The sequence below is a fragment of the Fringilla coelebs genome (genome assembly GCF_963513975.1).
Source record: "Fringilla coelebs genome assembly, chromosome: 6".
NCBI lineage: Eukaryota > Metazoa > Chordata > Aves > Passeriformes > Fringillidae > Fringilla > Fringilla coelebs.
The window spans coordinates 55,792,661-55,819,649 of NC_140034.1; the positions used below are offsets into that span (position 1 = coordinate 55,792,661).

Below are 26,989 nucleotides of genomic sequence, written 5' to 3' on the forward strand. Positions count from 1 at the left end.
TCTCTTTGCCCAGGATTCTTCTCCTGGGAAGCTGAGAAGCCTCAGAGAAAAAGGAAAATGATAATTATCTGATTGCTCCTCCTGTGTTTTGCTGCTTTGGAATGTGGTTGGAGATTGTTTATCCAACATGTGAATTGTTTTAACTTAATGACCAATCATGGTCCAGCTGTGTCGGGGCTCTGGAAAGAGTCATGAGTCTTTCATTATTAACTTTTAGCCTTCTGTAAGTATCCTTTCTCTAGTCTTTAGTATAGTTTAGTATAGCATTCTTTAATATAATATAGATCATAAAATAATAAATTAGCCTTCTCAGAACATGAAGTCAGATTCATCATTCCTTCCTGCCACGGGGGTCACAGAAAATATCACAGTGTGGAATACATCTTTAATTGCTTCCCACAAAAAAAAATCTAGTTGTCTAATGAACTGGAACTCTTCCTGAAAAATGCACTATTCTCATCTATGTATTTAAGCTTGGCCCTGTAAATCCCATTTACAATTTGCACTTTAAAAAGTCTTTGGCAAAGCTATCTGTTTATGTAGCGTTGATTTTTAATTAGAACAGCATAAAAAATATTTACTTTAACAGACAAAATTGAGTGGAAAAGGAGAAACTTCTGGATCTGACAGCTTCAAAGATGAATCTTAGACATTATTTTTGTCTAATGAGACAAACTCAAAGAGGAAGCCTTCTTTGCTCTGTAATATGTAGATATTAAAAACAAGACAGAACCTATTCCTGGTGCTATAATCTCTTGTTAAGATTACAATATTTTTTCCTTTAAAATTTAACTTGCAGGATTTCCATTGCAATCCAAAGCCAGTGAAGCAGCTTGTGCCAATTAAGTCCACCCACAGTGTTTCTTAGCCTCTTTTTTCCAAAAGCTTTCTCTGAAAGCTGAAAACGGGAAAACAGTTGGAACATCATATTTAAAGTATTTGTGAGGATGACAGGTACAGAGAGCACAAGAGGCCTCCACGGCCTGGAGGCCTTTTCTGCAACTACTCTTTTATCTACCAGTGGAGCAGAATTGTAAGGACATCATGGAAGAAACAGGAAAATTAACCCATATTTAAAAAATAAAAAAAACCCCCATGTCTGGCTTTCTTTTAGCAACTATTGTCCATTTTATTTTTATCATCCCGAGTGCACTACTGCTGTCAAAGATATTTGACAGCAATACTGCTGTCAGTTAAAAAGATATTTTTAAAGACTAACAGATGATCTAGTGTTATGTTAAGCAGGTTTTCTGCAGTTTCTTTTTGGTGCTCTCAGTTCACAAATTCATATGCACTGCCTACAGCCCGCCCAAGTAAGCACACCACACTATCAAGGAATACATTAAAAAATTAACTGTCCTCAGGGTGTCAGCAACTGAACAGAAAATAAAAATGCACTCCATTCAGCAGCTAAGAATTTATTATTAATTTTATGCTAAAATGTGCAAAGGTTAATTTTTTTAATCTCTTAATTAATGATTCAGATCCTGGTTGTCAAACACTTTGTTACATAAACCCACCTCAGATGTTCTCAGCCTGTAGGTTCCAGAGGAACAAACAGATTATTTTTATTACTGTTATAATTAGCATTCCAGGCACACTGGACAACTATGAATTGACATCCAATATGAATTGTATGAGCAATTTGCACCTCAAGGAACTGAATTTTATGTTATATATGGCCATTAGCTTGGAAACAGACTACTTTATGATTTCCCTGGTAGTGAAGGACACCTTCAGAGAATTATCAAACACATAGGATACTATGCAAATTATGAATCTATAAGCCTGTTTTAAGTTCAAGCAATTATGGTGTGGAAAATGTAGGAAATGTAAATCTGTATTACTCTCAAATTCCCTCTCTTTTTTTTTTAAGTTAGAAAACCATGAATTGACAACAGGATAAAATGTAGGCTGTATTATTTCATTCTCTAAAAATAATTTTTAATAAACAGTTTTAAGTTTAAAAAAGAAGCAAAATCCATGATAGGAAAGCAGAAGCATCACTAAGATGACAGTCACATTTTGCACTTACATTGACGAAGGAAAACACAAATGTTTCTGACATACAGATTTAAAAGTTGTACCTAAACTCTGACCTTAGGAGAGAGCAGATTTGTCAATTACTTTGTTCTAGATCTCTAACTTCTAACAAAAAACCAGCTTCATCCCAACATTGACTTAGAGGCATTTATTTAAAGTATCATCAATCTACCAATCTAATCTCTATTTTCTGTTCTGTACTGAATACACATAGTACTTATTAACTTGAAAGAGAAAAGAGGATCAGCATCGATCAGGTTACCAAATAACAAAAGGCAAACTAAAAGAATGCAGAATCACAGAATCATCTGAGTTTCAAGGGATCCATAAGGATCAGTGAGTTCTGCTCCTGGCCTTGCACAGGATGGTCCCCAGGAGTCACCCTCAGCTCCTGTCACTGCAGAATAATGAGTTTAACACAAAGTTAACAGGAAAAGTGTTTCACCACCAGCCCAAAATGTTCCAATCTGTTTTGAAGTCTCCAGCTACAAAATATTTTTAAAGAGGGGTACAAATATGCCACTTATTTCTAGTACTGTTCATCCTTGTATTTGAGCAAGAGACAGAGGAAACCCTAATTTATTTAAAAACCTAAGGAATCCCCTCTCCTTTCCAGGAAACTGATCACTCTGCTGCCTGCTCTCAGGCTTTCCTTGAATACCCTACAACCAGTAATAAGACTCTAAAATTCATATAGATGTAGAGGAAAGGACAATCTAAAATTTAAAAAAAAAAAAATAGACTGAAGGAAAAGAAACCAACACCAAACCCCACAACATAAAGTACACAGAGGTTTAATTACTTAGCTCAAGAAATTTATTTGAATTAGATGAAGAAACCTAACTCATCAGTCTTTTCAGAGCTTTGTCAATACCACATTAAGCAGTTGCCATAAAAAATACAAGATTGAATCTATTTCTTTGAAACAATGCCTACCATTTCTATTGTTAATGAGCAGACCTGTTTTTTAATGACAAGATAAACCTTGACGAACATCACACGAAATATATTGATTTTGACATTCAACACCACCTTCTGCCCTGTGTGCCAACCCTCAGGAAATGCACAAGAACCATTAGAACAAATAGATTTTTTGCTAGTTTCTAAATTCAATAGGTTCAGAACTTATACTGAACAGACATCTATAAACTTTAGCTTTAAGAATTCTAACTGAAATCCTTTTAATTTACCCCTTCCATTATCACAGTTTTCCCTTTCACCTACTGAAAATGATTTTGCTCATAAGTTCTCCCCAAAACACACTGATAATTTATTTTCATAACACAATACTAAGATTATGCTAATTGGATCCTTATAGCACCCCAGAATAAACTTATGTCTGAGATAATCAGAACTAGACCATGTACAAGACTGGCACCTAAATACTTTTTCTAAATATAATAATCAAGCTGACCAAATCACCACAGGTGACTTTAAAGCTATGTAAACTGGTAGATATTTGCTCTGACAGTCAAGTTGCTTTAAAAAACACACAAAAAATATATAATATATAAAAATCATCTTATGACATCCTTCCCTACCTTTTACATTAAGAGCCAGAGATATCCCAGTAATATTTCATCATCAGTAGATCACTGCATCCTCTTCATCCATTTCCTTTGTTGAGATGTGTAATTCACTACTAGATGTACATGAACAAAAGCTTTTTCCTATACAACAACCCTTCCAGATTTCTGTACAGAGAGGAGGTCAGGGGTTGAACATAAGTTCAGAAGCAATACTTTACTGAAAAAGCTGTAAGTTTGACATGAAATTATTTTATAGGTTATTACAGAATCTGGCTTAGAAAAAAAAAGGCAAACTGATTTTCATGCAGCACTTGGCCTTTGAAGATTCATGTATCTTTAGATGATTCAAGAACACACTGAAGCAGAGATGTCCTCAAATTTAATAATGAAAACATCTTCAGAAGTACTTAAGTTGACCAGTGTTGGTTCTCACCCATGAATACAACATTTGGATATACATAAAACACTTGAAGATTTCTGGTAATCAAACCAACAGGATATTCTACTTTGCACATTCTGAATTTGCACAGAAGAATCTTGTTTCAAGCCCTTTGTACTTCATTCATTTTACTTTCTTAGAATATGCTGACATTTTAAATTCAATATGATCATCTTCTGCCAGTGTTTGGGAATTCTGCATTCTGGGAATGCTGGTATTCTGCAGCATTCAAAGGCAGAAAGCCACATGATAATAAATAATTTCATAATAGCTCTTATAGACTCTTCATCAGTACTAATTTTTACTATAGTTTCTAACATTTTTTCCCATTGGGGAGCACAATTACTTTGTATATGTATGTGTATACATCCACACTCAAATACAACCACATCAATAGCTACATGTACATACACATTTATGTCAAAGGATTTTTATGTATTTTTGAAGTGTCAACACTGCTATCACCCACTTCCCATCAACCTGTTAAATATTTTTCTTGTTTATGCACCAATTTTTAGGTACATCATGGAATCCCTCAAAGTTTTTATTTTCTGTTTTCACTAAATTAGTTTTTATAAAGGTACCCATTACTACCCCTGCTACTTGCCTTGAGTGTTCTCAATTCCTATTTTGCTGACAGGAATAAAAGACTTGGCTTTTAAATACTCATTCCACATTTAGAAAAGGAGAAAAAACACTGCAGTTTTTGAGAAAGTGTTTCATAGTCTTTAAAATATGACCAAGTCAAAGTATTTTAGCTGTGTGACTGCACATAACAAAAATTAGTTCCCTCTCTCCTCTCAGAGGCTCAGGCACTATTATGGGGTTTTGTATAATTCAGTTTTTCCTTTACAAACATTTACAGTTTAAATAGATATATTTACAACAAAAGTATATATGTATATATAAACTCTTATATTGACACTTTCAGACAAAGAACCATTCAGCATTTGCTTACATTAACCAGCCATTTCTGTGCACCTATTCCTCTTTGCAGACACATTTGAACCATCTCATGTACAAGAAAATACTCTCACAAGCCTGATGACTCACTCCTTCCTTGAAATCAGAATTCCTAAATCATTGCCTTGTTTAGGAAATTTTAGGAAGGGCAGAAACAAGCACTGGACCTTATCTTCAGCTGATGTTACCTCTTTAAGTGAAATCTGTGTGTTAACATTTGTCTTTGAGATTCAATGAACACCAAACAAGCATCTCCACCAAATACAGCCAATATAATTTTAATTAACAAAATTATTATTTTGAGAGATCTGGCTGACTTTTCTGAATTATTTGTACTAGCTACAAATAATTCTTTCTGCTTTTCTGTTTGCAATTCTGAAAGACAAACTTGATTAATATTGTTGATCCACCATTACTGAAAGGACACTTGTACAAGAATAAATGCATATACATGAAAATATTACAACTATTGAACAGAAAAATAGAATTACATGCAATTTTTCTGTACCTTGAGCATCACTTCATAAATTTGTGTGTCATCATGAAATTAAGAGCTTCCAGAAAGGTGACCTGACCCAAAATAGATCAATTTCAAGGGCACTTGCCATTTATTGTTTAATTGGACTAAGATCTTAGATTTGAAATCAGAATTGTAAATCTGTAAATTCTGATTTGTAATCAGAATTGTTTCATTATATAATAGTTTTTTAACAACTGCCCTTTATACTGAGTATTTTTTGTACAAGTTTAAATATATCAGGTCTTAATCACATTAGAATTCAAATGCTCTACATCTCATGAGTTTTCTTCAGGTTAAATAAATACATTGAATCAGAAATTGAAAAGAAGATTTGACCTTGAAGTTGTCTTTTAATTTCGACAGCTCTCAAAGGTACCATAGTATCAATAATTTTCTTGCTGAGATATAAATTTAAGTCAGGAATATCTGCATGTTCATTCAGCAGAGAATCTGGGAATTCTACTTCTGCAGTAATTGAATCAAAGCATTGATTTTTCTTTTGCTAAGGGCTGTCACTGGCAAAACTATCTTAGTTTGGAAAATTTTTTCTTAATTTAACTTACTGTTATTTAACCCCCACTTCTGATTGCTGATCTGGGTATTTGGAAAAGAGGGGAGCATAAAAGAAAAAAAAAATCAAACAGCTCCTATAAATACTTTTCCTTCCTCTTCCCCATGTCATCCTGCACCAAATCTCTTCTTTCGCCTACACCCCATCTCAATATGTGCATGGCAGATCATTCTTCAGCCATTCCAGGAGCCACAGGAGATGGGGGCAGTGCAAAGCAACTTTCCCCTGCTGCTCATGGTCTGTTGGTGCTTTCTCTCTATTCCAATATGTGTTCTCCAGGGACTGAAGCCACTCAGGGGGGGTCCCACTCTGACACGTGGGACCCACAGGGTGCCATTCCTCAGGTGTGTTCCTGACCTAGTGCTGGTGACACACAGCTGTAGCTCCTTCAGAAATGCCCCTTGGGCACTGCACACCTTCCAAGAGCACATTTCCCGTGGCATTCACATTCTCTGAAAAATCCCTTCACCCAGGATTTTTCTACAGGGAAGCTGAGGAGGCTCAGAGAAAAAGGAAAACAACTCTTATCTCATTTGCTTCTCCTCTGTTTTGCTCATGGGGAATGTGTTTGGAGATTGTTTCATTGGATTCTGCTGTGAGTTGTTTGACTCTTTGGCCAATCAAGGCCAAGCTGTGTCAGGACTCTGGAGAGAGTCACAAGTTTTCATTATTATCTTTTTAGCCTTCTGTCTGTATCCTTTCTGTATTCTTTAGTATAGTTTAGTGTAGTATTCTTTAATATAATATAGTATCATAAAATAATTAATCAGCCTTCTGAGAACATGGAGTCAGATCCATCATTCCTCCCTGCCACGAGGGACCCAGCAAATACAATAATTTCCAGCCACATTTCCAGCAACTCATCTTTATCAGTCAACTTCCAAGGCCTCCACATCTTCAGCAGCATTTTTCTGCCCCTCTTTCTTAAATATGTGTGAACAGGGAGACCACATGCTTCTCTAATAGGCTGCAGTGCTGGCATGTGATGGAGTGTTAACACCCATAAATGGAACCAGAAGAAGCAGCACACAAGAGCTTGTGTCCTCCTCCTGTGCAGGGCACTGCCTCAGAAAATATCTAAAACCCTACTCAAAATACTCACAGAAGATGTGAAAAGTTTAAAAACTATCCACCGAAAATTGATTTGCAATTTGTTTGAATAATGCAGACATAAAGGCTCTCTGAAGCAGACTAAATATATTTCATACTATACAAGACAATGTGCATTTTGCACACTGTGTCTAGCTGCAGGTCTGCAGATTGGTTAATGGAGATTCATTGCAAGTTACAGCAGTGGCTGCAAAATAAAGTCATGCCCCACAATTAAGGCAGTGAGAAGCAGTAGGTGCAGTTTGCTCAACTCCTTCACATCACTGAGCAGGAAGGGCAACACATCAGCTGCAATTAATCAAGTAATGACTAAGCCTAGAATACATGTTTTTTGACTCAATATAGAATCAAAGAATAACTTCAGTTGGAAAAGGCCTTTATGATAATTGAGTTCCTCTGTTAACTCAGCGCTGCCAAGCCCACCCAGTAAAATATACCCCCAAGTGCCTGGAAAAACAACATCCTTCTAGATTTATAATGAAATTAGGATTCCTCTTGATGTTCACAAGCACACCCTTGCCTCATTTATTCCATGAGTATATGCTAGCAAGAACATCTTTGACCCATCAATTCACAATAGTTACAATATGTTTTTTCTACATATTTCACTTTCATCCCAAATGAAAGCCAGGAAAGCATGCAACCCATGTTTATTAACGCTGACCAAAATGATATTGGTGCTGTTTAAGCCCTTTGGCAAGAATCAGTCTTTACTCACTAGCAAGAATACAGATCAGCAACTATATGGAAATCACAACAAAAAAAAAAACGGTTAAAAATTATTTTGAAGAAAGATTTTAGAAGCTACAGGCAAAATCAAACAAATTTATTATAAGTACAAACAAAAAAAAAAAGCAAATTAAATTCAGCCATCGTACATTGTAATAAAACTTCAATTTCCTTCCCTAATTCCTGACTCCTTGTTGGGCTTGCTTGTAAATTTAACACTTACACTGTTTTTTTTGAATGGGATGATTTGCAGAACTAACAGTTAAGGTTAACTGAAAGCAAATGTCATCAGTTCTGCTAAAGAATCTGCTAAAGTACCCAGGTCTGGGGGGCTCTGAATGGAGAAACAGCATTTTCAAAATCTGATAAGCAGCACTTAAAATTATTAATCTCAGAGCAGAGTCAAATGAACATGTATGTGGACAAACAAACTGCAGATAAAAATAGCTAGAATTACTGATTTTAATTTCTTCAAGTTTCTCTTCTCTTTTTTTAGTCCTTTAAAAGTATGAATTCAAGTTAAAAAACCATTTGTCCAAAAGACATGTAGAGATGGAAGAAAGGAAAATAAAGGGTCTGAACCAAAGCCAGCAACTAAACAAGAGCACCCAAAAGGTGGTGGTGGCGATTTTGAAAGGCAAGATTGCACACAGATATCTCTAAACATTTTTTTCCTAGGGACAATAGCCTACATCCTCATGCATGTTTCAAAATGGCTGTCAGACGTAACACTTCCCAGAAGTCACAAAAGATAGGACATACAGGGACATTTTTACGTTATTGCAGGTTGGTTTTTTTTTTTTTTTTGACATTTTGGCCAGTGACAACCTTTAACAGACCAAGCCTTACACCACAAAACCAACAAGATAACATGATGCTGCTACTACTCCCTCCTCCTAGGGAAGCAGAGACATGCTAATTATATCTGGAGCTAAATATAAACTGTGATCCTTTCCTAGAATGATCATCAAGCACATGACTGAGCTGTAGCACACCATCAAGGCTATATTTAAACTGCTTGGTGTCACTTACCTAGGAAACAACCAAAGTCAATCAGAACATCTTGACATCCTATTATAAATTAGGAAAGGATACAACCTATTATTAAAAAAAAAAATCTTAATATTTAGGAAGCAAAGTGAGGCATCAAGAATTTCACTCCAAAATAATCTGATTATGTTAGAGCTTGTAAATACCTAAACACACACATTCCCACATACAGATCCTAATGCTAGGAAGCTTGTTTCTAGTTTCTTAGTCTTGTCCCTCTCACTCTGAAAAACAGACTCTCTCTAAAAATATGGTGCAGATAATTCCTCAGGATAATTCTTTTTTTTTTTTTTTTTTAATGATGGATGGCTCTCAATGACTTAATAACATTGTTTTCATAACTAGGTCCTCTGCAGTATTAAACATCCTTTTTTAATATTATACTGAAATGCAAGAGATAAACAGTAGGACAGAACTTTAGAATGGAAGTTTAATAGATTTCCTTTCCTTTCAATGTTCAGTTTGGGCTTTCTTCTTGGTTTTAAATAAACATTTCCAAATACCCATACAATGACTACTCCTAAAGGCTGTAAACTTCAGAGCTTCTCAAGTCCCTACAGTTTCCACAGTTACAAGGACTGCCAACATGAACTTAAGACATTGCTACAGCTCCATTTATAAAGCATTATTTTAAAAATATTTATATTTTATAAATATTTATAAAAGATAATAATAAACACACTTCAGGCAATTATGATGGTTACATATTTTCATATTATTTTTAAAAGGAAATAAAATAGCATCATCTAGGAGCTTGTGCAATATAAAGGAGTACAGTGGAGTTCAAACACTTCAATACATTTTATGAACAACTAAAGTCAAAATATCCGTGGATATACCAAACAAATAAAATTGAAACATAATGCTGTCCTGTCTTTTTTTTAGTTATAGGACCATATTGCAAATATTATTGCACTTCAGATATGCAACCCTCTCCCTCCAAAGCAAAGCAAAGCAAAGCAAAGCAAAGCAAACCAAACCAAACCAAACCAAACCAAACCAAACCAACTCCCAATCAATTAAAGAAAGAACCCACAAAAAAAGAGCTTCCCACACTGCTCTATTTTTAATATTTTTAATTGGGTATTTAACTTCATAATTGTAATCTGAGAACGTCTTCAGAGTATTTATTAAGCTCCTGTTGAAATTAATATGCATACGTCGAAAAATATAAAATCGTTGTCAAGTTATCACCTGGCAAAACAGAAGAGATGAAGAGATTTTTGCCATTCTTTGTCTCTCAGATAAAGATCTTCTATATCTCAGCTCCCTCCCACTGGACTGAAAAGGGGGAGTGAGCAAATGGTGCCTGTTTTGCGAGAATCTCGGTGGGGGCACTGCATTGAGGAGTATTATTCCTAAACACAACATAAAGGTATCAAAGCAAGAAGGCCAAAAATATTAAATGTTAATTTCACCTGAAGGAAGGTTTTAATTCTGACCAAAAATACTTAAGTAAATTTTTCTGCATTTATGGTTCAGCATTTTGATACTTCTTAGTTCAGTTAGCCTAGTTTGATTTTTCTCCAAAAATTGTGACAATAGAAATTCTGAGCTGTCCAAGGCAAACCCTAGGGTTTTTAACCTATATGAATGATGAATGTTTATTATGTGTTAGACCCAAATGAGGCAAATATTTCTCTGGAATGGAATTACCTGAGACTTTTCATCTGTGGCTTGGATGCCTGTTCAGGTCCTTGCCTGTAAACCAGTAACGACATTCCCAAAAGTCCCTGAATGCAGAAGACATGGTACCAGGTATGCAAAAGGAATAGACCCTGCTGCCAAGAAGGCATTACCTACATGTCCCTGAAGAAAAAACCCAACATTTACTGGAGAAAAGACTGAGAGGTAATGAAACAGTACAAAGACTTCAGAGACAATGAAAGAGAAAAACTATAGCGTAAGCCAAAATAAAGGCATAAAAATTACTTAAACTAAATAAAACAGAATAAACTTTATTTACCCTAAAGTGAAGTGTTTACAGTAAAATTTCCAAGTTATTCTAGTAAAAGTTCAGATCCCAAATTAATTTTGGTATCATAAATGGCCACTTGAAAGTGTACAAGGGCATAAGAATGGGAGAAAGTCTTCAAAAGTGATGGCTCACTTGATGTACTTGGTATCTATGTACCAATAAAAAATTCCCCAAAATGCACAAAACTCCAAGAGAGCCAGAGTCTCCATCTGCAGAAGACACTTGTATGGAACAGCTCTCCCTCCTTCTGCACTGAGATACCCTTAAAATACTTTGCATCCTGAAATCTACTACAACTACATCCAAAGGTACATCCTTTAATGTTTTCCCAGTGACATTAACCACAAGTGAAAGAAACTGAACTCTGTTTCAGAATGTTATAAACTTCACTTTACCCCACATTTCATTGAAGTGTTTAAGGAATTTTTTTTTCCTGAACCACTTGGAGAAAAATCTATTATAATCTAAGAATAATCTTTTCAAAGGGATGGAATAGCATCAGAATTACACAATATTGAAAATTCTAAGTTAATATAAAACAGCAATAACAAATAATTAAAATACATTAAGTGTATAAAGTACAAAGGGAAATAGGTTTTAAACACTTCTGAGAAAAATAAAGCCTGCAGTTACATTAATGTAATTTACAGAAGCAAATGGATGTGCTTTTCATGGCTCAATTCATTTAAATGAGAATGTCTAGGGAAATTTCAAATCCAATTATACCAACAGAGCTCAGCCTCATCTCTATCACCAGACACACTAGCAGCCATGGTGGGTGAGGTTGGAACTAAATTATCTTTAAGGTCTCTTCCAACCCACACCATTCCATGACTATATAAATGGCAGCCGTCAGTCATACTTCTACTGGAGAACATCAACAGAAACCCTGTGTAACTGTGACACCGACTCCTTCAGTGACTGCACTCATTAAAGCCCTGCAGCCAAACCAAAGAAGCTGAGAACTTTTTGTTCATAAGGTGTAAGAATGCAGGTTAGCACAGCTCTTGCCCCAGCAAGGCTGGCCAATAAACCCCCACAATGAGAGAAGGCCCAGGGGAGATGGGCATGAGCAATGCACCCCTGAAACTCAGAGAACAGCCCAGGTTATGACTGACCAAGCTACTGCAAAGAGAGCTGATTATCTCAGCATGAAGGGGACAGAGGGTGGTGTTATGTTTTGGGTAAGAGTTGAGCTGCAACATTAAACATGCCACAGCTGAGTAGGTAACTGGTGGTATAAATGCTTCTTCCTCAATTCATCAGAAGTGTGTGAAAGCCTGAATCAGCCAGACCAGTAACAGGGGAAGAGGTGGGGGTGAATATATACAAGGTATAAAAACTGAGCAACTAACCAAAGATTTTCAGCAACAACGATGGTTTCGTGCTAGCCTCAGCATACATACTGAAAAGAAAATTAAAAGCCAGGCAAGTGGGAGAAATAGCTGATTACTGTTTGCCATTTCTTTTATTTTGTTATGTTTTTGGTGGGTTTTGGGGTTTTTTTTCAACAAATTCTCTTGGACTTATTAAAATGTCTTATCATTAGAACTGTGCTGACTGGTTTTTTTTGGCATGAACAGTTCTAGGGAGTCTTTGTGGTTATCCAGAATCATTTCACAAAAAACAGCTAAAACATCCAAAGTTTTCTAACTCAATTTTTAACTTTCTTACCTTCCACGGTACCTGGTCTCTCTGGCTTCCTGTATCAATTAGATAAATTATCCCACCTCCTCCAAGAAAGCAGAACTGATTTTTTGCATGATAACACCATCCTGCTAGCTGCTAGTCTCTTCTTCTTTCTCTCATTTCTCTTTGGAGTAGACATGAATAAGCTACTGCTCATATTTACATAGTAGTTAGTACAAATGAGAATACTTTATTTCAGACACTTCAAAAATTTATGTAGAAAATAAGCATCATTTGCTACTCACAATTAATTATTCTAATCCTTACTCTGAAGATGCTGTGAAATCTGTGAAAAAATAAATATTCCCATAAATATCAAAAGATGGGCAAAACAAAGAGAAAAAAGAAAGTCCTGACTTTCCAGGATTTTTTAGAATGGACAGATAGATGCAATTCCTAGAAAGCTCAGTGCTCAGACTAATAAAGTATTACTGTTTTAGCATTGTAAATATAGTACTAGGACAGCTGATGCACAGTTCACACAGCAGGAAGGTATGTGAATAATTCTGCAAACACATAACATCTCTTCCCAGATCTCCTGGGTAACCCAAAATGTGCAGGAGCAAAAATCTGTCTCATGAATACACACTTTGTTGTCCTTATGTGGTACTGACTACAGTAAGAGCCCAGAGCACCTCACTGAGAAAGTGAAGGCTGATTTTGAGAAAACGGGTCTTCTGATATGCTGGGGAAGTAGCAACCCAGGGAAGGACTTCTGCTGGCTCAGAAATTTATAATCCAGTGCAGCAATGTGAAGGGCTTGGGGTCTTTCAGATAGAAGAGCAGCAATCAAGAAGAAGCACCTACACCTGGGTCCAATATTCACAGCAGCACAGAATGGCCCAGTGTTTGGAAGGATGAAAGTTTGAGAAGAAAGTCTCACAGATATTTATGCTTAGCAGAAAGATTTTTAAATGTGGAGTCTGATGAAGGAATAGAGTTGGAAGCAAGTCTTGATATAGAAGAAAAGAATTGCTGAGCCAGTCTTATTGGGTAACCAAGGACGCAAAGGGTATGTTAGTTAGAAGGGGATTTTATGACTTAGAGGAAAGGATAAACCGACCCCAAACAAGAAGATGTTTTTACCAAGCAGAAAGAGAGCACAGGCAAACAAGCCTGCAGATGTGGCAAGTAGAAAAAAGGCCTCAGAATTTTCCACTGCAAGAAAACTGAAAAACAACTTCTGGCTTAGACTGCAATGTACTGCTTTTAGTGATTGGAGAATAGTAACATGAATATGGTAATGATAGCAGTTATGATAGGCTATAGATAATAGTCAAGGCATAGATTGGTTCTACTGTATTAAGATGCTCAGCAAAGAAAAGTCTATAATGCATTGTAACAAAACCAAAGTGTCTCCAGGCCTGCCTGCAGCTGGAGCTGACAGCTGTAGGCACGGGCTCTGTCGCCCACGACCCTGGACTGCTGCAACATCTTGTATGGAATAAACTGCATTTTGGAGAGCCTCTGGAGTCCTGCATCCCTCATTTTGGCTCTTACTGCCTAGGTTGGAAGGGACCTCAGACATCATCTAGTTTCAAGCTCCCTGCCATGGACAGGGACATTTTTCACTAGAACATGTTGCACTAGATCAAGGGAGACACATTCAGCCAGGGACAGAACACTTCCGGGCATGAAGCGCCCACAGCTTCTCTTTGCAGCTCCTTCCAGTGCCTCAGCACCCTTTTAACAATGTAAAGATTTTTTTTTCCCCAATATCTAATGTGAACCTACTATCTTTCATTTTTAATTCTTTCCCATGTCCTGTCACTACATGCTCTTGTAAAAAGTCTCTCTCCATCTTCCATGCAAGTTCCCTTGAGGGGCTGGCAGGCTGCAACAAGGTCACCTCAAAGTCTTGTCTTTTCCAGGCTGAACAATCCCAACTCTCTCAGCCTTTCCTCGTGGGAGAATTGCTTCATCCCTCTGATCAACCTGGTGGCCTCCTCAGTACAATGGGTCGGTGTCCTTCCTCTTCTGGGGACACCAGAGCTGGATACAGCACGCAAGGTGGGATCTCACCCAGGCAGAGCAGAGGGGAAGGAGCCCTTGCCCTGCCTGCCCACCCTGCTTTGGATGCAGCCCAGGACATGTTTGGCTTTCTGGGCTGCTGGGGCATGTGGCTGGGTCATGTCCATCCACCAGCACCCCCAAGTCCATCTCAGATTCCTGACAATTAAATACTTAGCCCATAGAAATTTTTTTTGCATCTCAAAGGTAATAATAATACATATATTTTTAATATCTATTTTATTTATATATATGTGTGTGTGCAATAATATTTAGAAATATATGGATCACAGAAAACATAGCACTATTCTTTGTAAGAGATAATATATTAATGAATATATGTTCTTAATGAGCCCTTTTCTGCTAATAAATATGCAAGAAATAGTACAATTTAAAGCTAACTAAAATCTCTAAATGTTACACCCAACTAGAGCTGGATAATTCATTAACTGTTTAACACATTTTCTAAAACAGCAATGTAATTTACTGTCATCACAGACCTAATCTAACTTTTTGTTTTGTAAAGGGATTCCTTTTTTCCTCCCACAATCTGAAAGTTTAATTGCAAAGTGATCAACATGGAGCTTTGCTAATTAAATCAGCTGAAGGATATTTAGTCTGATACCCTGCTAGGTGCTCAGATTATGAAATCGTTCCATCACCTTAGATATAACACATTGTAGCAGCAGAAATAGCTGTTAAAAAAGCCCAGGGTAAGGAAGCAAGAAGGGCCTTTGCAGAATATGCACAGATGTTTAATCCAGCTGTGTGGTGAGATGCTCAGGGTCCAAGGGCACTCATGGGCACAGCCCAGGTTTCTGTGTCCCCAGAGGCAGGGGCTGAACAGGGGCACGGGGCAGGGCAAAGATCAGGGCCAGGGGGAGCAGGGAGGGAGTGGCTGAGGGACACAGGAACGAGGGGAAGGAGCCAGCAGGGTCTAACAGAACAGGGAATCTTCTGAGGGAAGCTTCTTGTGCCTCCCTAACCCAGGGAATGCCCCTCAGGGTCTCCACAACACATGATAGATAAACTAAGAGCCTGTTAACTTGAATTGGCAGATAATGGAGGAGAAAAATTAATCTCTACACTACTGAGTGTAGTAGATACACAGCTCTACTAACTGTAGCTTTACAGTTTTCTGAACAATTAGAAGGGGTTTTAATAATGTTGTTTTCAGTTTGAAATGAAAAAAAATAATACCCCTCACTAGTATTTTACTTTCATGACCATTTAATTACCAAGGATGTGCACCTGTTCCTGTGTTGACAGACTGCTAGTAAGTAAGAAATCTTAGAAAAATCCATTTAAGTTTAGAAACTTTGACTACAGAGCTTTAATAAAATTGGTAGTAAACTATCTAAATTAACCTTTATCTCTAAATTATTCTCTGGGCATTATCATCTAGATGGTGGTACTCAGTTAATGTAAAGGGAAGAATCTTCATCTACTCAGCTCAAAGTTCATTTAGCCTTCTAAGTTTCTTGATACTGTTGAATGCCCACATCATTCTGCTTTCAAAGTTATCAATAAGAAGAATTATCAAGTCAATTAATAGTATAGGTCTAGAAATTGTCCTTGGAATTCTCCACTGGAGCTCCAAAACCCAAGAAAGAAAAACTGCTTTCCAGTTTACCGTAACTGAGCAGAGCCACCAGGGCAGTTCATGAAAATCCTACCATCTGAAAACCACCACAACTACAAAGGTTAATGCAAGCTGCAGCCAACAGTCCAGACCTGGCTTCAGACCAAAGCCACCTGTGCACAGATGCCCAGGGGCAACTGCAAGGCTCTGCCAGCATCAGCCACAACACTGCTGTGTGCAGAGATCCAGTGCGTGAGCAAAGGAGCATGTACAGATTGGAGACACAACATACTAAATAGCTCCTGAAAGTTTTTTGTCTCTCAGTCCAGATAAAATACATCACAGCATAAAACACTAGAAATATATTTGGAATTGGTTTGCCAGATCCATATATGGACCTCAATGTCATACTGGTTAACTTAGCAAATTTAAGACAACATCCAGGAGCATCTCTTCCTTTCTTTTGTCCCTGTCTAAGACAGACTGTTACCAGCTGATCCCCTCTCCTTTTTTATGTCAAGCCCAGTGAGTATGTATAATCATCCACAGGGAGAGAGAGGAGCAGGGTTTGGATAAAATTGCAGTAAGATTGTTCCTTGATATTCCCTGTAAGCAAAAACACAGATACAAAAGGAAATAAATGTATGTCTGCCAGCCAAGAAGCATGACACTGTTTTCCTGTAAGATTAAGTGCTGACTGCTCATGAGATTGCTGACACCAAAGAGCAGAACTCCTCCTATTTAAGTAATTTCAATCATTATAGCTGTCCTTTCACTCAAGCAATCAACCTGTCCCGTCATCAAAGAACAAAAACATAGATCAGATAAAACAACGTCAGTCAGTTTAGAGTATATAAAAATGCTCCAATTTTGTAAATTAAAATCCTTGGTCTCCCCACTTTCCTTCCAAATGACTGAAAGAAAAATAGAAGCAAAGGCTAACAGTAAGTATTAGTATGGATTCTAATATCATACAAATAAGACTAAAAATTAGTTAAGAATCTGTATCAGAAATGGGTTCAGATACAGATACAATATTTTCCAAGATATGTCTCATGATTAAAATCAAATTACATTGATGTATTAAACTTCAGAGGTCATGCTTCATGAAACTTTAATACCAAGTGATGAACTGCTGCTTGCCTAGTTTTCAGGTTTAGAAATACTTACAACTATTATCCTGGTTGACTGATTTACCTTGCAGTAATTATTCATTATTGTTGCTATGCTCTGGACAAGACTAAAGCCCTCCTTACTAATGAAAATATTGTCCAACCAGATGAGTCCTTCATTCCTTTCAAAGTAAACTAAATCAATGTAAGATAAACTTTAACTGCACATGAAACTTTTCTCCTGCATCACCTCCATCTGACACTAAGAAATGACTAGGATTTTGTGGGCTTTTTGAAAACTTGCTCAAGAGGATGGTGATTCCAGCTTTCAAGTGGACCAGTCATTGGAAAAATGTTAATAAGCTTGGAAAACATCCCAAAGCTTCCTCTCCATTTCATACCACCCACAGGAAAATTGTATCATGCACCACAGATGGCTTATAAAGGATGCTAAGCCATTTCTGTAAGAAGAGGTGCTCAAACATAACTTGAAATTAAAGAAGTTGGATCTTTGGAAGAGATGCAGCATCTACAGAGTGTTCATTCAAAAGTTCTAATTTGCTTATTCTGTAAGCTGCGTTTCACACCTGGCATGTCCAGAAGTAAGAAAAACCATCATGATTTACAGAAGTGATTAAAACATTGTTGGATTTCACCTAGAAAATTATGTTTTTCAGAGACTAAGAAACATTCACAAAAAAACAGAGCTGATGCTTTTTTCGAAGTTGATATTACATATGCTCAAACAGACACTATGCCTATATCTCATATCTACATATATATCACATATATATGATTCTAGATAAGTCATTCTTCTGATTCAAATTCAAGAGAAAACTTCTCCCTTCAATAAATCTGCATTCTGAGCTCCTACCTTGGTCTTCTCTTTTCATTTTTACCTCTGCTTCTCAGAGCATCACTAAAAACTTCCAAACTTTATTGAAGCTTTCAGTGTTTCAGGATGCAAATGCAAACTTTTATTTGCATTAACCAACAACTGCTGATTTGGATAATCTCACTGACACTGCATCAATTCAGCAACATGATCTACTTATTTGGGTTTTTTTGGAAGCTACCTATTATGTCTTTCTCATGAAACACAAAAATCTTCATTACATGCTGCATGGGTTTTGGTTTAACTACATTCAGCTGAACTTTTCAGTCACTTAAACAACAGGTAGCACAGACTTGGACTCTTCATTATCATGGTGTATTAGCTGTCTATGTTCTTTCCCTCTACTCTCATGCAAGAATATAAAGAATAAAGTGACAAAAACTTTGCAGTCTTGGTGTGCTTGAGCAGAGGTTGACTCATGACACTCCAAAAAAGAGGCAATACCCATCAAAGAGCATCTCAGAGTAAACAAGAACTTTCTGTCACTCACTGATAACTTTTTGGAAGGAATTTTGGTATGAATAATTTGATGCAGGCAGTATAGAGTATGCACTAGAATGAATAGAACAAACCTTAAGTCTGAGAAGAGTTTATTGCATAAACCTACATTATTGTACACCTGCAAAATTACATCTATTTTGTGTAAGAATCAGGAGAAATCCATGAAGAAGTCACATTATTTTAAAAGTTACATAAAGTCTATTCAACTTTGTTACCAATGAAGTACTACAGCTGACTACTTCCCACTAATACAATTGCATTAGTCTTACTGACCAACGAGTTTGATTTTAAAATAAGCACTAGCTAGAACTCAAGAGATTTTTCAGGAAATGTATACATTGAAGACCATATATAACATATATATATATATAAACACTAAGAATACACTGGAAATGTATGTCTTGTCTAGCCTATGATTTAAGATAAGCAAAGTTTATAGTTTTTCAAAGGCAATGAAAGTCTAACTGGAGAAAGGTGGCACAATCTTCAATGGTGTAAGGTGCCTCATTGATCAGTGCATTGTTATTTCTGACCCTTAGACATTAAAGATATTAATTTCTGATTTTGTTTTTCCAATAACCAAGGTTTGCAGGAAAGCAAAGGAAAGAGAACTATTCCTAATACATACAGTAAAATCAAGATAAAATCTCCATTATCATTTATCATGAAAAACTTAGAACTCAGGTATTCTTTCCACTTTACCATACAAAATTCTACTACTACTACTACTATTATTATTATTATTATTATTATTATTATTATTATTGTTGTTGTTGTTGTTGTTGTTGTTGTTGTTGTTGTTGTTGTTGTTGTTGTATTTATTTGCTCAACAGTAGGGCCCATAGGACTGAAATACTGACATTGCTATTTAGGCACTTATAAGAAAGGCTCAACTCCATATACTATGAAAAGTAACTATTTCTGCCCTAGACAGGTAAAGCACACAAGTGACAAGTGGCCCAGAGAGGCAAGTGCAGTAAGTTGCTCAAAGTCTGCTCAAGTTACAGCAGGTCTGATATCTTGGTATCAACTGGACTACTATATTTACTAAAAGAAGCTGATCAAGTGTGATAAAGTGTGTCCTTTATAGAATTAAGTTTTTGATAAGTGAGGAACAGTGGCCAAAAAACCCATGTACTGAATCTCATTCGTAAACTTTCAGGATTTATACCTCCCTATATACTAAAATTATAGGAGAGACTGCTTTAATAAACTAAAATTTCTATTAATTTTCTTGAGAGGCTATTACCTGATTATAACAGGAATTAAAAAAAAAAAAAAAAGTGCCTTCATTTTTAATTAGGTGCTAGTTTAAAAACAAAAACAACCACTCCAAACCAACAACAACAAAAAATCTTTGCTAACCACAGCCATAGAAAACCCTGAGGACCCTCAAAAAGAGACTGAATTGTAAGCATCTGGAATATTTATAACTACCAAGTTCCATTTGCAGCTATTCTGTCTCTCTACCTCAAATATTGCTACTGCTGTTTATGAAAATCCTGTATGAGAAGGATCAAGTTTTCCCAAGATGCTATACTAATACCTCAGAAAACAGCTACTTCACTGAGCAAAATTGAAGAATGGCATCAATGACACAGCTGTACCTACCTGAAAGCTGACATTCATGTTAATAATTACTGAGATTTTATGTGAGATGGGAAAGTTGAGACAAATAAGGGGAAAGGAGATAAAGACAATCTGGGCAAGCTTTCTGGAATCACAGATTACCTATATTGTAGTAGAAGATACTCAGGTGCAATAAGGTATTGTGTCTGAGCCAGCACAGCTCCTTGCTCAGTTTAGTTTTTCACTTTAAGCTACTCAGAGAAACTCTCTACACTAGCAAAAACCTGGAATTTATATATAGTACATCCAGCTTCATATTTGAGAGGACATATTTCTGCACTCAGGTAAACTGTGCCTTTACAAGCCTCAGCATCCACCCAGAAAGAGATTCAGTGGTCCAGCTTTAGTGACACTTAAGTGCCTTTTGCACAGGAGATGGTTTGAGCTTTTATGAGTAGTGGCTATATAAGCTAGGAGCAATGGAGGTACTGATAACTGCTTTAGAGTCATCTCAAAACAGATTTTGAAATTTTGAGCATTTCTAAGAATGCTCTTTCTAGGCCTTGCTTGATTTACAGCCCTACCTACTGCACAGTTCTGTGAATCTACTTCCCTGCAAAGAGTAAAATATAGAATGAAAAACGGATGTGCAAACATAATGAATAGGTTTTTATATTACATTCTTGTATCTGTGATTTCTACTTGTAAAGCCATTCCTTGTGTTGCAAAATCTGGTTGATATAAAATTTCCTTAGGAAAAAATTATTTTGGTGTTTGTTCTTTATATACTTTTCAAGCCTCGCCAAGAAGAAGAGAGATTTAATCCATGGAACACAGAGCAGCTAATATCTGAGGGAGGTCCAGGTGTTAGAAAGGCAAATTACTTGTTGGCAGAATGACTTTGTTACTCTTTAGGGCTGGACATGCTTCAATTATGTCTGACCTAGGGGAGGTTAACAAAGCTCGGGAAGAAGGATGTGCCACTGATAGTGGACACAAAGAATTCAAAATTTGCAGGCCCGAAGGACATTTGGCAAAACCCCCAAGGAAGAATACTAATAAGGACAACTCAGCAACTGAATCAGCTCTGGCTGGGTAAAAGGTAATTCCAACAAAAAGATCACAATCACTGACCCAAGAAACCAACCAACTCAAAGGAGAAAGAGCATGCAGACTACCTAGCCTGAGAAGTGAAAGAAATACTGACCAATAGTAGAGAGAATATGAATTAACAAAAGAACTAGGTAACTTGTACCCAATGAACATTAATGCTTTTGTTTATTAAAATGTATAAACAGTGAAAAGTTTTGGTGGTTGCTGCGCTGACTTCATGGATTTGCCACCCAGACCACCTTTCCATGCAGAACTGTAAATAAATTACATACCTCAACTCTGTGTGTGGACTGGCCCATTGCACACCAGGTGAAAGAACCTATTTTGGGACTACACTTTCTCTGCTTCATTGAATCTGTACTAGAAAGATTGAAAGTCTTATTCTAGTGCTTCTTCACATGCTACTTCATGTCTATAACTGCAGGTACCAAATAAAGAGATGCAGATCCCTGTAGATAAGGACAATTCCACTGAGATCTGTAAGAGCAAAAATGAGCAAAGGACCATTTTTTTATTTCCTATTTTATTTTACCACGCAAACCTCTTTCTCTTTTACTTAATTGTAGGTTCATGTTTATTAATCACACCACACAGATCTCTCATTCTAACTGATGAAATAACAGATTATCTCTTCCTTGGAGAATGCCTGCCAAGGAATGACAGGTTTTAAAAAACTAAATGCTATATAAACCCAGTGCAGACTCCTTTAAAGAAAAAAAACCTCCCATTCATATCAACCCATGTTTTTGTTTAAAGTTACATTTTGCTTCCACAGTCCTTGTTTTGTCTGCTTTCCTAATTAGCACATCATTTAGGAACCTAGTTGATCATGCCAAATTCTAGCATTATTCATTCTTTCCTACAGAGCAGCATTGAATAGGCAGACTGTATGGATTCCACTGCCATTTCCGTGGCCATTTCAGAGATATTCACTTTCTTGTGTGCTGGAGAGTCATTTGAATGCAGGGCACTGTCACTTCTCTATGAAGCATTGTTAGCACCAGGATGCAATTTTATTTATTAAAACACAGAGTACAGTTCCTGTAACCCCTAGGAGCCTCCATCACAATGAAGACCAGAAAATCATTTGGCATGTGCAAAGCAGACAAGCAGGCTGGGTTTTCTTTTTTGTGTTAGTAATAAGGTATTTCCTTATAGCTGCACAATCTTACTGCACATGTGATACCAAGTTCCTAGATATTTCTACTCCTCCACCTTCCTCCAGAAATAACTCTAACAGGACTTTTCTTTCTCAGTCATGAGACAGGCCATCAATACCCAGCTCTCTTCCAACAACTTTTGCTCCACTAAATTTAAAGGTCTGCTTACGTTGGTAGGCAAAGATAAAACCTGTGCAGCTACTGCGCAGACCTAAATTAATTCTGCCCAAAGGTCTGCTGTTCTTGGATATTTTGAGTGCCTGTATTTAGCTCTAGGGACTCACACAGTCTGAAGGCCTTGGTCCCCAAAATGGGGACAGAGAGGCTTGCCAGGCAATCAGGTGCACATCATTGACTTTGAAATCTCCACTGCTCACTAACCCACCCTGATGCAGGAAACAAAAGCTCGAGCACAAGAAATGCCACAAGCAGGGAGGACCTCATGGTATTTTCCTAATGTTCTCTTCCATCAGTACATCCTTCTCAGCTGCAGCTTTCCATTGCCAGAAAACTTGCTAACACACTGAAGACTCTCCTTATGGGCCAAGAAGTAGAATTGCCAGAAAAATGAACCACAGACATAAAGAGCTGGAACAGGCAATCAAAAACACATTTAGTAAGTGTGAAGAAATAGATGTGATCCCAATTAATCTGCTTCATATGCTACAATCACTCACTGAAGTGCAGTCATGAAATCTGAAGTGTTCTGGGTTGGAAAAACACTTAGGTATAGAAAAGAGGCCTTTCCAAAAGATGAGGTATTTCAAACCATCAGCCAGACCATAATATTTTTAATACTGCGCTTGAAAAATAAGTTTCTATCTTAAAATTGACAAGGAAATTTAGTTGGCCTCTCAAAATACTCTAAGCCACAAAAACCCAGCTTTTATTAATTATTTAACCCAGGTTTTATTAATTAATTTATTAACTCTGCTTGAGTTTGATGGGATTTTTTGCCTTTGGGTTGGTTTTTGTTTGTTTGAGGTATTTTTTTCCTCCCTTTTCATAGTTTATGAACTACACAATTGCTTAAGTTGGCATTTTACCTCAGACTAAATCACAAAATCTTGGCCATTTTCCAGACTCAAAACTGGCTGCACCTTTTAGATAAGCTGGTTGAATTCTTTTCTGTAGGGTACAGATCCATGACCAATATGTTGCTCTAAGATGTCTGCTCCATCTAACTTAAAAATTTTTAATTGCTCATTGAGAAGAAAAGGGAAAAAGCAAAAGAAAGTGTTTGTACATCAAGTAAATATATTTTCTGAATTGAGAGATACCAGAAAAAGTGGTACTCAACCAGACATAAACTGGCCTGGTTGGAAGGTACCTTAAAGATCATCTAGTTCCAGTCAACCTGCCATGGGCAGGGACACATTTCACTAGACCAGCTGCTCAGAGTTCCATCCAAGCTGGCCTTGCACACTTACAGACATATTCAGTATTACAACGCTAAAGTAACCACAGGTAGGTATGACTCAAACAGATTTCCATATTTCAGATATTTTTTTAGAAGGTAATCCACTCACACCTTAAAGCCTAAACACCAGTTTAAAATTACATTGCCAGAACACATCACATATTTTAATTTATTTTTTAAAGCTATTTCAAGAAACTCCAGGCCCAGTGACCATATCTACTTAGGTCAGAGCAAGTACAGTTAATTCTATGTATAGAATTAAAAATCTGGCAAATCTCTGTTCTTCCAACAAAATTGTTTTTTTAGCTCCTCACAAATACACAGTGATTAACCTGTCAAAATGAGCTTTCAAACCTATTTTCTCTCATTCACATCTACTTACAGAAAGTAAAAAGTGAACCTTAACATTTACCTATACTCTATGTTAATAAAATTTATAGGTACAAAATTTCTGCCCCAAGAGCAACAGTCAGGGTAAAAAAGGGATTTTGCATATTGATATGAATCAGATTTCTAATAAGCTTTAGCATCTCAAGTACTGTGCTCTACTCAGTACAAGAAAGACAAGGAGGTATTGGAGAGGATCCAGCAGAGGTCCCAAAGGTGAGGAGGGCCTTGGAGCATCTCTCCTGTGAGGAGGCTGTGGGAGCTGAGCCTGTTTAAACTAAAGACTGAGAGGGCATCACATGAATGCATACAAACATCTCATGAATGCATACAAACATCTCATGAATGCATACAAACATCTCATGAAGGCATACAGACATCTCATGAATGCATACAGACATCTCATGAAGGCATATAGACAGCTCATGAAGGCATACAAACATCTCATGAAGGCATACAGACATGTCATGAATGCATACAAACATCTCATGAAGGCATACAAACATCTCAAGGTCAGCTGCCAGGAGGATGGTGCCAGCCTCTTTGCAGTGGTGTCCAGGGACAGAACATAAACTGAAACACGGGGAGTTTCACCCCAGCATGAGGAGGAACTTTATGCCAAAGGTAACAGAGCACTGGAACAGCTGCCCAGGGAAGTCCTCCCTGAAAATGTTCAGAACCCACCTGGGTGCACTCCTGTGTCACCCATGCCAGGTGAGCCTGCCTTGGAGGGTGGGTTGGACTAGATGATCTCCAGAGGTTCCTTCCAATCCTAAGAATTCTGTGATTAGCTGAGATCTCATAAAGTGAAGATTACTGAATACAACTTGACACTAAGCAGGAATTCAGCAATTAAAACATATTAAATGATTTGAGCTTTGAGGAGATGAGTTTTGTTTTTACTTTGCATTAAATCACTTTTTTAAGTATGAACATTCAGCAAATTACTGTGCTCTACAGTACCCATTCTCCATATTTTCAATCTTATGAAGTACTTACAGCTTCATTTGCCAGTTTCTTTTGTCAAGAACCTCAAGAGCATGCTGAATTTTAAACACCACTTGTTTCCAGTTTTGAAATAGTAATCAAACAAAATATCCAAGGTAAACGTCTCTAATTTAGTATTTCTCTGACCAATACCAATTTTTAATGATTAAGAATGTAATGTAATGTAATGATTTGTGATAATGTCATTTTGCTTAATATGCTCATTATTAAATGAAAAAAATCCATTGCAATATTGACTTGAGATAGTTGATGAATTTTTTCTCCGTGAAACTGCCAGTGTCATAACTTCTATGCTTTCTATTTTTGAACTTCATGAAGAGTCATTGCTAAATATTGCCACATAAATCTTACTCTTATATTTTCCAAATACTTGCTTGACACTGTAATACAGAATTTACACTGTTCAGGCAGAATATTGAAAGCAGTCTGTTCTCTCAACAGCATCATCTGTGCAAGAAGTTACTTCTATTTTACTGTGGTCCTTTATAATAAACAGGTTTTGCTATGCATAGTGCTTTTTTCAAGCATTGGGAGGGATACATTATCCATACAACATAGAAACTACCTAAATATCCTTTAGCTAGTAGAACTGTGGAAGAAAGCTTGCAATGTGCACATTTCATGGGATGGTTGGGTGATATCCATTGAGTTCGACAGCAGGACTGTTCCATATTTTAAATATTTCTAACTGCTTCACAGTGCATTTTCACAAATCAGCCCCAGAAACCTGAAGTGTTTTGTGTGGAAGCAGGAATTCTTGGAAATCACTTTTCACTGCTGAAGGGAATGCCTCCTTCATCTTGGGACTCAGGACAAGGTTTTTACCCTTCTCCTGCCTGCACTGGTGATCCTCCTGACTACTCTCTCTGCCTCTTGACCATGTTCACCAGTTCAGGAGAGCTCCAGGACAAATTCCTGCAAACACACACCAACCATGACTCTTTTTTTGTTGGGGGAGGGACTCAACACATGTCAGTGGTTTCCCCAATCAAATGTGTACTCAGTCATTTTTTAAACACAGAATATTCAAGAATTGGAGGTTGTCATGTAAATTAGATCTGTGATGTATTTCTATGAATGCAAATAGCATTACACCAGCTGTGATGGGTAGGTGTTTTGGAGACTTTGAGTAGAGTTTTTGCAGTGTTTTCATAACCACATTTACATAGAATATTCATAGATTATGTAAAAAAAAAAACTTTTATGGCTTCCTTAAGGAAACCAAGAAAAGTTTAATTCCCTACTAACATTAATTATAAAAAAAGGGTCAACTTCACTTTTCATATTTAACCAATATCCTTTTGTGCTCCAAAACGGAATTTTTGAACAATTTCTGGAGTATAAAATAAGCTCTGACTTTTAGGACTCAATATGAAAATACATAGCAACAACTCCAAGAACTCAAAATACTATTTCTTTGAAGGTCTTACAAATACATTAGTATGAAATATATTACAGGCCTCAAACTGATTGCTGAGCTTTATGCAAGGTGGGTGACAATGCTTTCTTACTTCATTCTGTCTGAAGAGAATGACTGACCATTCTGCTCAGGTGCATTAAGTTCTCAATTTTATTTCAACCCAAATGCCTTTTAAAAGTACAGGGAATGGA

The 26,989-nt window shown here is 36.9% G+C and overlaps 1 protein-coding gene across 1 annotated transcript in view; it reads right to left on the reverse strand.

Annotated features, from left to right (window-relative positions):
- Window positions 1–26,989, reverse strand: part of LUZP2 (leucine zipper protein 2) — a gene marked incomplete at both ends in the record, with an annotated part of 147,706 nt that overhangs the window by 98,018 nt on the left and 22,699 nt on the right. The gene's annotated exons all lie outside the window — the stretch shown is intronic.